The sequence below is a fragment of the Dryas octopetala genome, chromosome 4 (assembly GCF_963921425.1).
Source record: "Dryas octopetala chromosome 4, drDryOcto1.1, whole genome shotgun sequence".
In the NCBI taxonomy this organism is placed as follows: domain Eukaryota; kingdom Viridiplantae; phylum Streptophyta; class Magnoliopsida; order Rosales; family Rosaceae; genus Dryas; species Dryas octopetala.
The window spans coordinates 9,418,219-9,433,566 of NC_141369.1; the positions used below are offsets into that span (position 1 = coordinate 9,418,219).

Consider the following 15,348-nt stretch of genomic DNA (forward strand, 5'->3'; position numbering starts at 1 on the left):
TGCTTTTTGTCCTGTTGCTCGATTATCGCCGCTTGGTTATGTGAAGTATGGCATTATGGAACTTATATATTAGACATAAATTCAATTTAGACATATAATTATATAAGTTATTTTAATGGGGTTCATGAATTTTAAAATATTTCAAATATACACTCGATCTATTATCTAAATTGAAAAATGAATTTCTGTCCATTGATTCGTTGAAAGATCAGTTAAATGACAGCTTGACTTTTGCTGACCGGGATTACTTAACTACGTGGTGCTATCTCAGCAAACATTTACCGTCAAATGAGCAACACGGGCCCACAATTTAATAATAATAGAGAGAGTGAGAGTTTGTGGGCCCGTGTCAGGGGTTAGGTGGACCCGTGTCGCCCATTTCCCGCCAAATGAGCGACACAAGTCCACCTAACCTCTGACACGGGTCTACAAAGTCATCATCTCTTTCTCGCTCGTTGAACACAAGTGATAGATTTATATTCGAATTTGGGAGAAACGTGATGTTTTTTGGAGACTAAATGATCAGAAGAGCGTTCGACGAGCGGGAAAGAGGTGATGGGTGTGTGGGCCCGTGTCAAGTGGACATGTGTTGCTCATTTGGCGGGAAATGTATGCTGAGTTGGTGTCACGTCGCCAATTAATCCCCGTTAGCAAAAGCCAAGCTGACATTTAACTGATCTCTCAATAAATTGATGGACGGAATTTCATTTTTCAATTTACATAATAAATCAGGTGTATATTTGAAATATTTGAAAATTTGTGGACCCCGTTGAAATAACATATATAGTTATGTGTCTAAATTGAATTTATGCCTATAAATTACTATCAAAAAATGCACCAATCAATTATAGTCTTATAGATGGTATTTTAAATTAGTTTATAAACAAAAAAAAATTTTAGATCGGTCTATTAATTATAGAAAGTTACAAAATAATATATTCATTATAAATTTCTTAAAAAAAAAATAGTTAAATACTACTTTCAATGATAATGTGAATTTTTAAATGTGGCACCAAATTTGGTCTACGTGGATTAATAATGTCATATTTATTAAAAAAATTAAAAACAAAACTAACAAAACTTTTAAACCCTCTGAAAATAAAATTAAATATGACATCATTAATCCATATGGTTTAAATTTTGTGTCCAAATCATTCAAAAAATTCACGTCATCATTGTCTACACTAGCATTTAACGTCTTTATTAACGAAATTTGTAACGGATGTTCTATTTTGTAAATTTCTATTAGTTAGTGTACTAATGTGAAATATTTTTTTGTTCATGGACCAATTTGAAATATCTCCTATAGTTGGTGAATGTATTTCTAATTGAGCCAAAAATTTATTGTGTCACCATAATATCACATGTTATCTGGATGTAGTGTTTATCTATTCGATATGTTTATAATATTTAAATATATTATTTAGAGTTTAGAGTTTTAGATATTAATAATTAGAGTTCAATTAATATGAGTTATGAACTTATAAAGAAATGTGAGAGACAATTTTATAATAGCTCTTGTTTGTCGGTTTTATGTTAAACTTTAATTTTAAGATTTTGAACTTCATAAATCTCATTCTACACCCTAAGAGGGTATAAAATGAACTTATCGGTGAATGGAGTAAAAAACGTAACGAAGAATAAAATGAGTTTGGGTGAAGTTTTTGGTTTTTTTTTCAAGTGTTAGTAATTTAAAAAGGGTTACTAGGTAATAAAATGGGTATGGTGAGGTTAAATATGTGCCATTGGATTAATTTAAAGATTTTTATAAAACAGTTCAAATTAGTCCCTCATACTAACTATTTTGGCAATAATTATATATGTGTTATAATTTGAATAAATTGATAAAATATCACATAACAGCAATTTCTTAAAACTCTCGCGCCTCACTTAATCCTGGCGGATAATACCTTTCACCAGGAATTCTTAAGCATTCGTGGCAGATAACTCTAATCCGCTAGCATTGTCCACCAAGAATGTCCCAAGGATGGGTTTATGAGGCATCCTTTAGATTCTCCGGCATTGAAGCATTTAGATAATTTGTACCCTGATTTTGCGTCAGAAATTCAAAATGTGCGTTTAGGGCTAGCAAGTGATGGATTTAATCATTTTGGCCATATGAGCAATGCCCATAGCACATGGCATGTGGTTCTTTCTATTTACAATTTGCCTCCATGGATATGTATGAAGCAACCAAATTTATTATTGTCCTTGTTGATTCCAAGATCGAGAAGTCCTGGAAATGACATTGATGTGTATTTACGACCATTAATTGATGAGTTGAATGAGTTGTGGGAGGTTGACACTACCACGTATGATGTGTTTTCAAACCAAACTTTTACGATGAAGGCTGCTGTGTTATGGACCATTAGTGATTTTCCAGCTTATGGAATGTTGTCTGGATGGAGTACAAAGAGATATAAAGCATGTCCGCATTGCATGGATGATAATGTATCTTAACATTTGACTGTGAGTCATAAGATTTGTTATTTGGGGCATCGAAGATTTTTACCAATTAGGCATAGGTTTCGAAGGGAACAAGTAGCATTTAATGGTCATCGAGAAGATCGTTAGGCACCAAGACAGTTGAATGGGTTACAATGTCTTGAACAACTATCTAGTTTGAGGTTCACTTTTGGAAATCATGACCAAAATGCTCATGTTGGACAAAGAAGACGAAGGTCTTCAATTTCTAGAAGTAATAACTGTCAGTGGAGAAAGAAAAGCATATTTTTTGAACTACCCTATTAGAGGCATCTTTTGATCAGACACAATCTCGATGTCATGCATATTGAGAAGAATGTATGTAATAATGTGGTTGGAACATTGTTAGATATTGCGAAGAGGACAAAGGATGGATTGGCTGCATGTGCAGATCTTGAAGTCTTGAATATAAGACATAGTCAACACCCTAGTAGAGAAGGAGATAAAACATTTTTTCCCCTGACAATATTCACATTGAGCAAAGAAGAAAAAACCTCATTTTGCAAAATATTGTCTACTATTCAGGTTCCTGATGGATATTCAACAAATTTGTCTCGATGTGTGAATGTGAATGAGAGAAAAATAAATGAGTTGAAAAGTCACGATTGTCATGTTTTAATGCAACAATTACTCCTGCTTGCGATACGTGGTGTGTTACCCAAATCTGTCACTATGGTTTTACTAGAGTTAAGTGCAATCTTTAGACAGTTGTGTAGCAAGAAGAAAACTGAGGTAGCATTCAATTAACTAAACTCTAGAATTGCATTGACCTTATGTCAGATGGAGAAGATTTTCCCTCCTTCATTTTTTGATGTCATGGTGCATCTCCCAATTCACTTGGCAAATGAAGCTGCTATTGCAGGACCAGTTCAATATAGATAGATGTATCTCATTGAACGGTAATGGTCATTTCCTTATGCTTAATTTGCATTAATTTTAGTTTTGATTCTCAAATATTTTTTTTTTCATGTTAAATATTGAAGGTATTTGCAAACACTGAAGCGGTATGTGCGAAATAAGAGTCGTCCTGAAGGTTCTATTGCTAAAGGGTATTTGGTTGATGAGGGTTTATCTTTCTGTTCCATGTACCTTAGAGATGTTGATACTCGTCGTAATCGTAAGGGTTGAAATGCAGATGGTATTGGACGTGGAATATGTGGTGGGTTATCAATTTTTGACTCAACAGGCCAATATTTAGGTTCAGGTAAAAATGTGGAGCTTGATCTAAATGATAGGAATCGATGTCACAGATACATTCTTGATAATTGTGATGAAGTAATCCCTTTTAGAAGGCAACATGAGGACTTTTTGAGAGATAAACATCGAAGGGAAAGGTTCACTAGACGACAAATCATGGAGATAAGCAAGAAGGAATTTCCTGAATGGTTCAAGAAACATGTAAAAATTCAATTACTAAGTTTCTACATCATGTCCCTAATATTAATTTTTACCTAATGTTTCTACATCATTTTTTTCACAGATTAATGCAAGGATTTATGCTAATGATCCGATGACTTGTATTGGCTTGCTAATCCTTCTCGCACACTTGTGATGAAATACAAAAGCCACGCTGTTAATGGTTTTAGATTTCGAATAAAATCGGTGGATGATATACATAAGAATCAGAATTGTGGTGTATTTGTACCTGCAAATATTCTGGGTGGTGTTGGGCAAGTTAATTGTTATGGTGTTGTCACATATATGTTTATGGTTAGATATTGTAGTCCTACCGAGGCAGAAGATATGGGTCGTTGTGTGATGTTGTTTAAGTATGATTGGGTTGATAGTGGAAGTTCTAGGGATATAAAGACAGATCAATATGGTTTTACCTTGGTGAACTTCAATTGATTGGAATTTAGGGATGACCCTTTCATACTAGCTTCACAAGCAATGCAAGTATTTTATGTTGCAGATTCGATTGAAACATATTGGCATGTAGTGGTCTGAACGCATCCGAGGGACTTTTTTGATGTATTAAAGGATAAAGATACAATTGATGATTATGTCATACCAAATCTGGATGATTGGGTACTTGACAATGAAGATATGCAAACAAGCGTTGGAGTGGAAGAGACACCTTTTGATGAAGAATTACCTTTGCTCACTAAATTGGTTAATTCAATTGCTGACGATGAGCTTGATGATGATATGGATGCTAAAATATTTTTTTTTTTTTGTTGTTTTGTAATTAAGAACTTTTATGTAATACTTTTTTATTAGTGAATTTTTTTATTGTACTGGACTAGGTCCCGTGGTTTTTACCTTTCGAGGGTTTTCCACATTAAAATATATTTGTGTGTTTATATATTGGTTTTATAGCAATTTAGTTTTATTTAATTAATTAATATTTATGTAATATGTATTTGGTGGTGTATATATATATATATATGGTTAATTATAATTTATTTAGATGAGTGATAATAAAGAACATATGGATGAGCACCACGATGAGCAGGTTGAGGCTAGTTCATATGGTAAGCTATAGTTTGTTTATATAAAGTTTTTATTTATTATGTTATTTACAATATTTTTGTCATTCATGTATATTAATTTGGATTAAGATGTAGCAATGCCCCAAAGGAGAAGACGTAGTCCTGGAAAGATTAAGTGGGCTGGTAAAGATCATAGGGGTAAAGAGTATTGTGAGTTTAGTCCGAGCGTGAAGTGTATTTCTCAAAACAGTATAGAGTTTTCCAAGTTTATATCTTTTGAAGTAAAAGATCCTAATAATGTTCCTCTAGTGCATGATTGAAGACTGGTTGAAGAAGAAACAAAGAACACTTTGTGGGACAGAATACGGGTATCAATTTATTTTTTTAAAATAATATTAAAAGTACAATACCTGTAAATATTTACATAATTGTTTTTTTTTTTTTTTATCTTTTATGGATGTAGGGCACTATCACTTTTCGTGATGAGGATTTGGTAAAAATGCCCGTGATTAAGACCATGACTTTGGCCATTGCTGAACATGCTTATAAATAATACATAGCATATTTGAAAGGAAAGTACTACACTGGCAGGACAGGTCAACAGCGGTTGAGATGTCCCAATAATGTAGATTCTGTGCAGTGGGCAAAGATGGTGGAACATTGGGATAACCCAAAAACTCAGGTGACAACCTTTAATCAAATATTTAATAATACTAGTATGTGCAATTATGACTAATTTATATTTTGTTTGACCTTTTAGGAGATAGCTATGAAAAATAAAGCTCATCGTTCTCAACAAACGATGAGTCCTACATCAGGATCGTGGACATTTGAACGTCTTCGTGAAGATTATGTGAGTATAGTTAATTTTTTTTCATCTTATTGAGTTACAATTTTATTTAATTAGGGCACATAAATATATTCTAAATTTTTTTTTAATAGTTTAAATTTTGAGAAGAAGAAGTATGGAGTTGAACCCGATCCCGTTACTTTCTTTCGTGTCACCCACACGCGCAAAGACAATAGTTGGATTGATGTGCCATCGGAGGAGAGAGGGGTAAATATTATATTAGTTTTTTTTTTTTTCCATAATGTGTATTTTATGTTCTTAAATTTTACTTACAAATTTATCTAAATATTTGTTTATTAGATGTCCATGGAGAGTTTCGTTGGCTCACAGGTTGAGTCTGGAGCGGATGACACTTCTGAACTTCGCACAAAAATGTATGTTGAGGAGATGGGTCCTGAGAGGAAAAATAGAGTTAAGCTCTATAGACATGGGGTGACACCTGAAATGGTGTCTTATGCTAGGGCTCAATCTAGTACTTCTTCTCGGAGATCATCGAAGACAAGAGAAGCTCTTTTGGAGGCACAGTGCCTCGAATGACAAAAGAAGCATGAGGCTGTGCAGGCTAAGCAGGATGCCCAAGATGAGGCAATTGAGCTGTTAAAGACTCAGCTATAGCAACAGCATCAACAATAGATGATGATGTTTATGCAGCATCAGCAACAGTAAGTGATGATGCAGACACATACACACCCGCAAAGCTCGCATCCACAACAACCTTCTGGCCAGAGTCAGCCTCCACATTCTCCCTATGGAATGTTCTCGATCCATCCTATGTACTAGATGTCGTTTATGCCTCAGTCACCTTTGCAGATGCCTATGTATTGGCCAGAGGTACCTTTTCAGCCATCTCCTGGTGGGTCACATCATTCTACGGGTGTTGGATTTTTCGGATTGTTTTTCGATAATTTAGATGATGAAGAATTTATGAGACAGTTTGGTCCGCAGGGAGGATCAGGGTCACATTCAGCTTCCGGTTCGGGTTCTGCTGCAGGACTTGAGTAGATTATTTTTGTTTTCCTATTTTATCTTATCTCTATTGATAGAACAATATTATTTAACATGTATTGTTAATTGAAAGATTTTATCTTTATTAGTGTATAATTATTATTGGAAATGTTTTATATTAATTATTTCAAATATAATATAATTTTTATATATATATTCAATAATTCTGACGGTTGTATCCGCCAGGAAAGATTTTTTTAATATATTTTATTACTTTTCCTGGCGGATACACTATCAATGTCGGCGGTTATATCCGCCAGGAAAATATTTTTTTAATATATTTTATTACTTTTCCTGGCGGATATACTATCAATGCCGGCGGTTATATCTGCCAGGAATTAGTTAATGCCAGAGGATATATCTGACGTGAATAAGTTAATGCTGGCGGATATATCCGCCAAGAAAAGTTTAATGCCTTGTCAGTGTGAAATGGTATTCCTGGTGGATTTAGACAACTGTCCTCCAAGAAAAGTGTTTTGCCTGCGGTTTTAATATTGGCGGAAACTCTATTCGCCACTACTTCATAATTCTAGCGAATTTGACTATTTTTCTGCCAGAAAATTATTTTTCCTGGCGATTTAATTCCGCCAAGAATAAGTACTTTTGTAGTAGTGTTCATTGAGCTCTGCTAGTTGTGCTTTCCTCTCCAAATTCTCTTGTTTGGCCGGCTAACCTAGCTACTAAACATAATAGAATTTTAGTATGAAATATATTTTATTTTTTGATGCATCAATTATAAATGAGTGATGTTGATGGTAGTAGCAACAAGGATGATACTTGTGGTGAGTTGATGATGGTGATAAGAGCTATACATGGTAGGAGAAATGGTGACGGTGACAATTAGGGTACTGGTGGCGGTGGCGGCATGGTGGTAATGGTGGTGGTGGTATTGCAATTAATTGGTAAGGTGAATGGTGGTTAGGATTTATTTTTCTTCTATAAAATGGACTTTTGAAAATGACACTAAATTTACAAAATTTTGTGTTTATGGACTTAACAAGGAAAAAGAACCTTTCATTTTTTAAATGCTGAGTTTTTGTTTAAATTTTTTTGTTTTACATTCAATGAGACAAAGAAAGATCAAGGCAGCATATCAGTTTTTCCTTTATATTTACTTTACTTGGGTATGTTTTTATGCTATTAGCTATTCTATTGATTCTTCTCCAAACAGGAACCACCGATTTACAAATATCATTAACCAAATTTTAAGAAAGAGTCAATTCCTTTGTCGAAGGATCAGTCTCAGCCGAACCAACAACTCCAGTTTATCCCGAATCAAAAGCTCTTTGTTTTTCCCTTTTCTAAAGATTAAGCTTAAGAAACACACAAAGTACATTTACTCAAATCACTACATAGTGGCAGCCTAATTAAAACCCATGCATATATACTAAATTTGACTTACAATGCAATGATCAAACTCCAAGCAAACAGCACCTTGATAACAGCAACACGTTGTTGTCAAGGTGGAATTGGATATATATAGTAAGATTTTCACACAAATTTTGCTTAATATTACTCTAAAAAATGGTGGAATTATTAGTCTTGAAAAGAAATTAGTGGGACATTAAACTGCAAAAATAAATTAGGTAGTATCTAAATTAGAAAAATTTTCAATTGGGTCTAAATGAAAAAAAAATGTAAAAATAAAAGGTGGGCATATGTAACTTTGGGTTGAGTTTTTATTTTTTTTATTTTATCTGCTTGGGTACAAATTTTGCTTAATATTACTCTTAAAAATGGTGGAATTATTAGTCTTGAAAAGAAAATAGTGGGACATTAAACTGCAAAAATAAATTAGGTAGCTTCTAAATTAGAAAAAAAAAAAGTTTCATTTTTCAATTGGGTCTAATTGAAAATAAATGTTAAAATAAAAGCTGGGCATATATAAGTTATATAACTTTGGGTTGAGTGTTTTATTTTTTATTTTTTTTATCTGCTTGGGTTTTTTGAGAAGTGGACATACTTTTATTTAATGATATAAAACAAGTACATCACTATCTGATTGGGTTGAGTGACTTAATTAATGAATTAGATTTTTATGCAAGACAAAAAAAAAACAAAAAAGAGTGTGAGCCCTCTACGTAAAGGAGTTGGGTAGAGGCCTTTTTCTTGATGGGCCCTGTATTAATCAGAACTAAACGACTCACCAAATCGTAGAAACGGCATGCAATGCAACGGGCTTACCGAGTCCAACAATTGATGCAGATATAACGAGTCACTCACCGACTCACTGAGTAGGCACCTTTTGGCTCTTGCATGCATGGCATTGTTTGGAAAAGGTTGTACCTGTACCCAAACAGACACCATGCACATTATATATACACCCACCACCATTAGCCTCCAAATCTCATCAACAGTACTTGTAATTTGGGTACCAACTACATACACATATATACACATATTTTGTCAGATCAAAAAAGAAGTTGAAAATATGGCGCAGAAAAATTATGAGTTGTTCTACTCCTTGGGCACTTATTCATTCTTGGTTTTTTTACTCATCCTTGCGGCGATGTTTGCTAGTCTTCCTGCCTTGCCGGGTCTCATCATCCTTGTCATATTCGTGGTTTCGGTTCTGATAATCATTCATCGCCAAGCCACTAAGCGACCACATATGGGTTAATCGATCAATATTAATTCTACCATATTTGCAGTATATGCAAACTATGATGAGAGAAAACCTCTCTTAATTTATGTTTTTAGTAATAAACAATGGATCTGTTTTCATTGTAATTCTATGCAGTGCAATTAATCTTTATATATGTACTGCATTAATGCCCTTAAATTATGGGCAAACGATCATTTTGATCCTTATGAATTGGTTCTTGTTTAAGTTTCATCTATGCTAGCTGTTATGCTAGCTGTTACATTTTTTCAGTAAGTCTTGGAAGTTTAAATTTTGTCACACTCAAGTCCAAAATTAAATTTGCGTTTAAAATTTAGATAGAATTTTCATAGAATTGTAATCCGGCAGCGCACTTACTTTTTATGCAGGTGCTTATATAAACTATGTCTACCAGAAGAAAGAAGTATGAAACCAAACATTGGATTGCATACGAGGAAATTCAGCATCCGATTCAATCATGTCATATTTTTTATTTAGAGATCGAGATCCAATCTTATCTTTCAAAATCGTCGAAACCAATGAAATTGAAAAATTAGGGATGTAAAATGAGACAGGCCGAGCTAGCTGGGCCTAAAAGGCATGATGAGAGCCTGAAGCCCAGTCCAATACTCAGCCAAAGTACTTCAGGTTCGAATGGGCTTGGACATAATTTTTTATAAACAATACTTAGGTCACCCCACCTTCCCAAATTATGATTTCGGCAATATCGACGCATAATCGGAACCGTTCAATTTTTAGATAACATATTAAAGACCATCTCTGCAAAAAATCAAATCAATCGGAAATCGTTTGGTTATATAATTGTTGTCAATTAAATAGAAAAAATCAACGATTTGGTAAAAAAATCACTCTTTAATTGAAAACCGTTGATTTTTTCCATTTAATTGACAATAATTATATAACCAAACGATTTTCGATTGATTTGATTTTTTGCAGAGATGATCTTTAATATGTTATCTAAAAAGTGAACGGTTCCGATTATGCGCCGATATTGCCGAAATCATGATTTAAGGGGGGTGGGGTGACCTTGAGGTACCCCAAAGGGGTGACCCAAGTATTGTTCATTTTTTATGGACCCGCCCTGCTTGCTCTCTTTCTTTGTGATTGTGAATGTGTGCTTGTTTGTACTTGAAACAATTGATGTGAGTTTTTCAAATATGTAAAAATTAAAATAATTATTGATGCTTAAGCTAGGAGTTTGATTAGGCCGGTTTACTTAATTGAAGCGTTGTCAATGAAGCACTTGCAGAGTCCCTGACTCTCTGTTTGGGGTCTTGAAATACTTGCATAGCCTAGTAGGGGTGTTGAAGCAGTTGTACACTTTTGTTAATTAGGGTCTGGAAGCACTTGTAGATTTTTGTTGGGGTATGTTGAGAGAAATTCTACATTCGAAGATGTGAGGGCGTTGTTAGTGGCTTATATGGGTTTGAGCTATTCCTCCTATTGCCAATTAGTTTTGGGATAGATGTCTAGATTCTTTCATGGTATTAGAGCATGTTATCCGCGTGATGCGCCTAACGGCCACACGTACTCCCACGTCACCCAATATAAAGTATTCACGTGTTAGGCTTAAATGACGCCACACGTGCGGGGGCGTATTAAGAGAAATCTCACATTGAAGATATGAGGGCCTTGCTAGTGGCTTATAAGGATTTGAGCTACTCCTCCTATTGCCAATTAATTTTGGATTGGATGCTCTAATTCTTTCAGAGTCTTCATATAAACCTATAAACCGATGAAGCACATAAATGAATATCATACACGTTGACTTAAAGTAGAAGAGGATTTACAGTAACTTACCATTTGTTTGTGCCTATGAGGGCTGCCCCTCTCATATAATTGTGTAGTTGGCTGGTCCAGTTGGAAGTGTCGGTGTTCCCCAAGTCTGCCTTCCCATACATGGGCCCATGTCTATTAAATTAGTTTAATTGTTGCTGGTTTTTTTTTATTTATAATTTCCTTTGTTAAAATTTTATTTAAATTGTTTTCGACCAAAAGAAAATTATTTAAATGGTAAATAAAGATTTTAAACTCTTATAAAAGTACCCGGCCAAAAAAAACAAACTCTTATAAAAGTAAGGGGTAATGATAAATAAATTTGATGGTATGAATATACTTTTCCTATGCAACCATTAATTTCTTGTGGGCAGAGCCTCGAGGAAGAACACAAAGAAGAATAATAGAAGAATGCAATTCAAAGCAAAATATAAAAGTATACAATTATATACAAGGAAAGGGAGAAAACAGCAACCACATGCTGCCAGAAGAGGAGTGCTGAAGCCTCTCTCACTGCATATCCCCTCAAACGTGCAATTGCTCCTAACAATATGGCACTTGGTGTTGTGTACTGCAGCAAAAGGACAAACTTGTACAACTCATCTCCGCTTATCAAAATACCCAACTCGTCAGCCAAATGGATCACACCAATCCCAACCAAAGGAAGCACCAAAAGCCTTGCAACAATAATCCCAACTGTAGTTCGAATCCCAAGATTCGACTCATTCGGGCCTTCGGCTAGCATTCCTCCAAGGACAAGCATAGCCGAAGGCACCATGGCCTCAGACAGAATCTCCAAGCTGTCGGTGGCAAATGAGAGGACGCCATCATCATCAAAAACAAAAGACTTCACCTTGGGAACCATCCCAATGACAATGGCCACAAGAGAGGCAATTGTTGGGGGCTGAAGAATGTGATGAATTGGTGTCATCCCAGCACCAGATCTCATCTTTCGTATCATTCTAGGCTCTGCCAGACACTTGAGAGATTTAGTACTTCCCGGATCTCCCTCCTCTTGTGAACTGAGATCCGGGATATTCGAGCTCGAAAACCCGGAGTTGGCATTGAAAAGCCTTGCAATGAAGGGTGTCTTGCAGTGTTCAGTTTCCTTATCATTGATTCCAGGCCACTCTGCTTCAACAAGAAGTGGGCTACTAAGATCATTATCATTATGACCATTACTATTAGTAGTACCCAATTCCTCAATCTCATCCTCCTCTTCCTCTTCATCAAAAAGTACTACTTCATAAAACTCCAATGGCGGCTCCATCATGTGATATACAAGAGTGTAAACAAGGATGACCGAAACCCATTGGGAAAACGATACATATGCCACACCGGATTCGTAGCATTGGGAACCAAAAGGGTTATCATCACTATGACAAACTGAAGCAACAATTGCAAGAGGGAGATTGCCGGTGTTTCCAAAGGCGGTCATGATCACTGTGAATCGAAAGTATTGACGTGGTGGCCTGCAGATTAAGGCCACCAGCAACCCCATTATGCAGCCAATGGTGGTGCTGAGAACAACATTTACAGGAATGAACCACCATTGCAGCAAGTTTTTGACTGTGATGGACTGGCCAAGGTTTGTGAAGATCAAGCAAGGCAAGAAAACAACAAAGACCAGGTTGCTGAGAAATGTGAAAGTGGCTTTGGGGACAAGTTGGTATCTTGGGTGGGCAAGAATTAAGCCAATGAGGCCCATTGAGAGGAGTTTCAACAAAGGCAGTACTGCACTTGAAAAATCTCCTTTTAGATTTCCTTGCATTAGTGCAAGGAAAAATTCCATTTCTTGAGGGGTTTGATTGAAACCCCAGAATGAACTACACCTCTAAATTCAGAAATTAATCACAAGAACTGAGAGAATTAGATTCACCTGTGGTATGAGATGTCAGTGTGAGCGTCCAAGTTGAAAGCAAAAGCAATGATTCAAAAGCCAATATGAACCAGATCAGAGAGTTGTTCTGTTCAGACAATGTGTGAGAAATTTCAAAAGAATTTTGAGCGATCGAGTTGATTTGACAAACCAAAGGGTCAAAGAAAATGATGAGTTCAGTACTAATGCATAAGATTTGAAGCAGAGAGATGAGAGTTAGTTGTTTAACTTTGACAGAGGAGACATGGCCAAAAAAAAAACTTTGACAGAGGAGACATGATATCACGTGATTTGTTCTACATGTACAATTGTCATGATGTTAACTTATAACTTAAACAAGCATTTTTCTATTTTAATATTTGAAATATTGTGATCACCGGAAAAAAAAAAAATATATTTATCTATATAATAAAACAGAATAATTTTTAAATCTTAAAATATATCTCCTGGTCTGAATAGCTAAGATCGTTTCAGCTTTCATCCAATGGTTCGTTATTTATTTCTTAAATTTACTTTTTCACCCATGAGAATTGGTTTTCCGCTTCTCTCTCCTTAATTCTTTCTCCTTAATTAATCCTTAATTTCACATATTTAATTTTTTTTTTTGGGTATTTTATTTGGGTTAAACAATTAGAATTTTTTATATTTGTGATTTGAGAATAGAAAAAAAAAAAACACGCCTATTAAACGAATTATGCTTGTTAAAATATTGATGTTTACACAATAGAAAGAGCCGCTTCACGTAGACGGCGTGAAGAGGCTAATATATATATATTGTCAGATTTTGCGTCTTGTTTTGATTAACTGATTACTAAAACTAGTGTTTTTCGATTTAAATATTTGAGATCTTTTTCAGAATTTTCGTCTGTTTGTAAACAAAAAATTGCAGTGGCATGTGATTTCATTGAAGCAGTGACAGTTAACCGTGAGTGTTTAAGGCGGACAGGCTGGTGGATATGGAAATCGAATGCCAAGTCAAAATTTTATTGACAAAAGACAAAGTAGGTACGTGGGAGCATGACAACCAATGGTTAATGGATCTTCAAGGTCAACAACAATTATTGGTGTATAAAAATGGCCATAAGTTATAATTTTCATCCTGTTGTAACTTGTAACTATAGTAATTTTGTGACTGTCCACCAAGGGGCTCTTATGTGGCCATAAGTTCCTTAAAATACTAGTGTTTAGATAGAAGTCGGCAGTGATTTCAAATTTATAGTTTACTCCTTTACATTTGTATTTAAGTCCTTTTTTAAATATTATATCAGACTATTAATTATATGTCAACATATTTATTTTTATTTTTAAATTTAATTTTTTCAATATCCAAATTGCCTTTCCCAAATTTTAAGCTAATAATTATCTCAAAATTTGTGGGATTTAAATTTCACAATTTAAGGGATATAAATCTCAAACTTTATGAGATTTAAAATTTAAAATCCCACAGATTTTGAGATTTTAACCCTAATCCTTAAACTTATACCCTAAATTTATATTTAAAACCTAAATTAGAAGCTCCAAAATGTATCCAACAACCTAATCCCTTAACCCGAAACCTAAACCCTTAAAAGTCTTGGGTACGTACCTCTTTGTTAGATTGGTACATTGCAGTTGTACCAATAAGGGGTTGGTACATTTCAATTGTACCAATAAAGGATTGGTACATTTCATTTATATCAATCCGTGGATTAATACATTTCATTTGTACCAATATGTAGATTGATACATTGTAATTGTACCAATAAGGGGGTTGGTACATTTCATTTAGGCCTCGTTTGGGATTGTGGTGGAGGACCCAAAAGCTGCTGTGGATGACAATTCTCAATCACCTACAGTAGTTTTGGTGTTTGGTAAAAAAATAAAAAACTGCTTTTCCCCACAATTCTCAACTCCCCACAGCAAAAACAGAAAGCAGGTTTCTAGGTACTTTTGAAAACTGCAGTGAATCACAACAACAATAAATATTTTATTTTACTCATACTACCCTTATTGATTTCTATAATTTTTATTTGTTTATTTTAAATTAAAAAATATGTCCATTGTTAGTTATATTTTATATTGTGATAATTAATTATGATATTTTCTTTGTACGATTAAAATTATAATATACTTAAAAAAATAATATGAATACTTATTTAATAATGTTGTTCTTAAAAAAATTAATGCTAATAAAAATTTGTAGGCACAAATTTAAAAAATAAGTAAAAAAACATTTTAGTTTTACCAAACAAATAAGTGAAATACACTTTCAGCATCATGTCCATTTTAGTAATTATACACAGTCACAGCACTTTTACAT

General features: G+C 34.4%; 2 pseudogenes; one reads left to right on the top strand and one right to left on the bottom strand.

Annotated features, from left to right (window-relative positions):
- The first annotated feature begins 1,716 nt into the window (after nt 1–1,716).
- Nucleotides 1,717–6,303, top strand: LOC147286606 (uncharacterized; annotated as a pseudogene).
- Nucleotides 6,304–11,501: 5,198 nt separating this feature from the next.
- Nucleotides 11,502–13,250, bottom strand: LOC147286607 (protein PIN-LIKES 2 pseudogene; annotated as a pseudogene).
- Nucleotides 13,251–15,348: the final 2,098 nt, after the last annotated feature.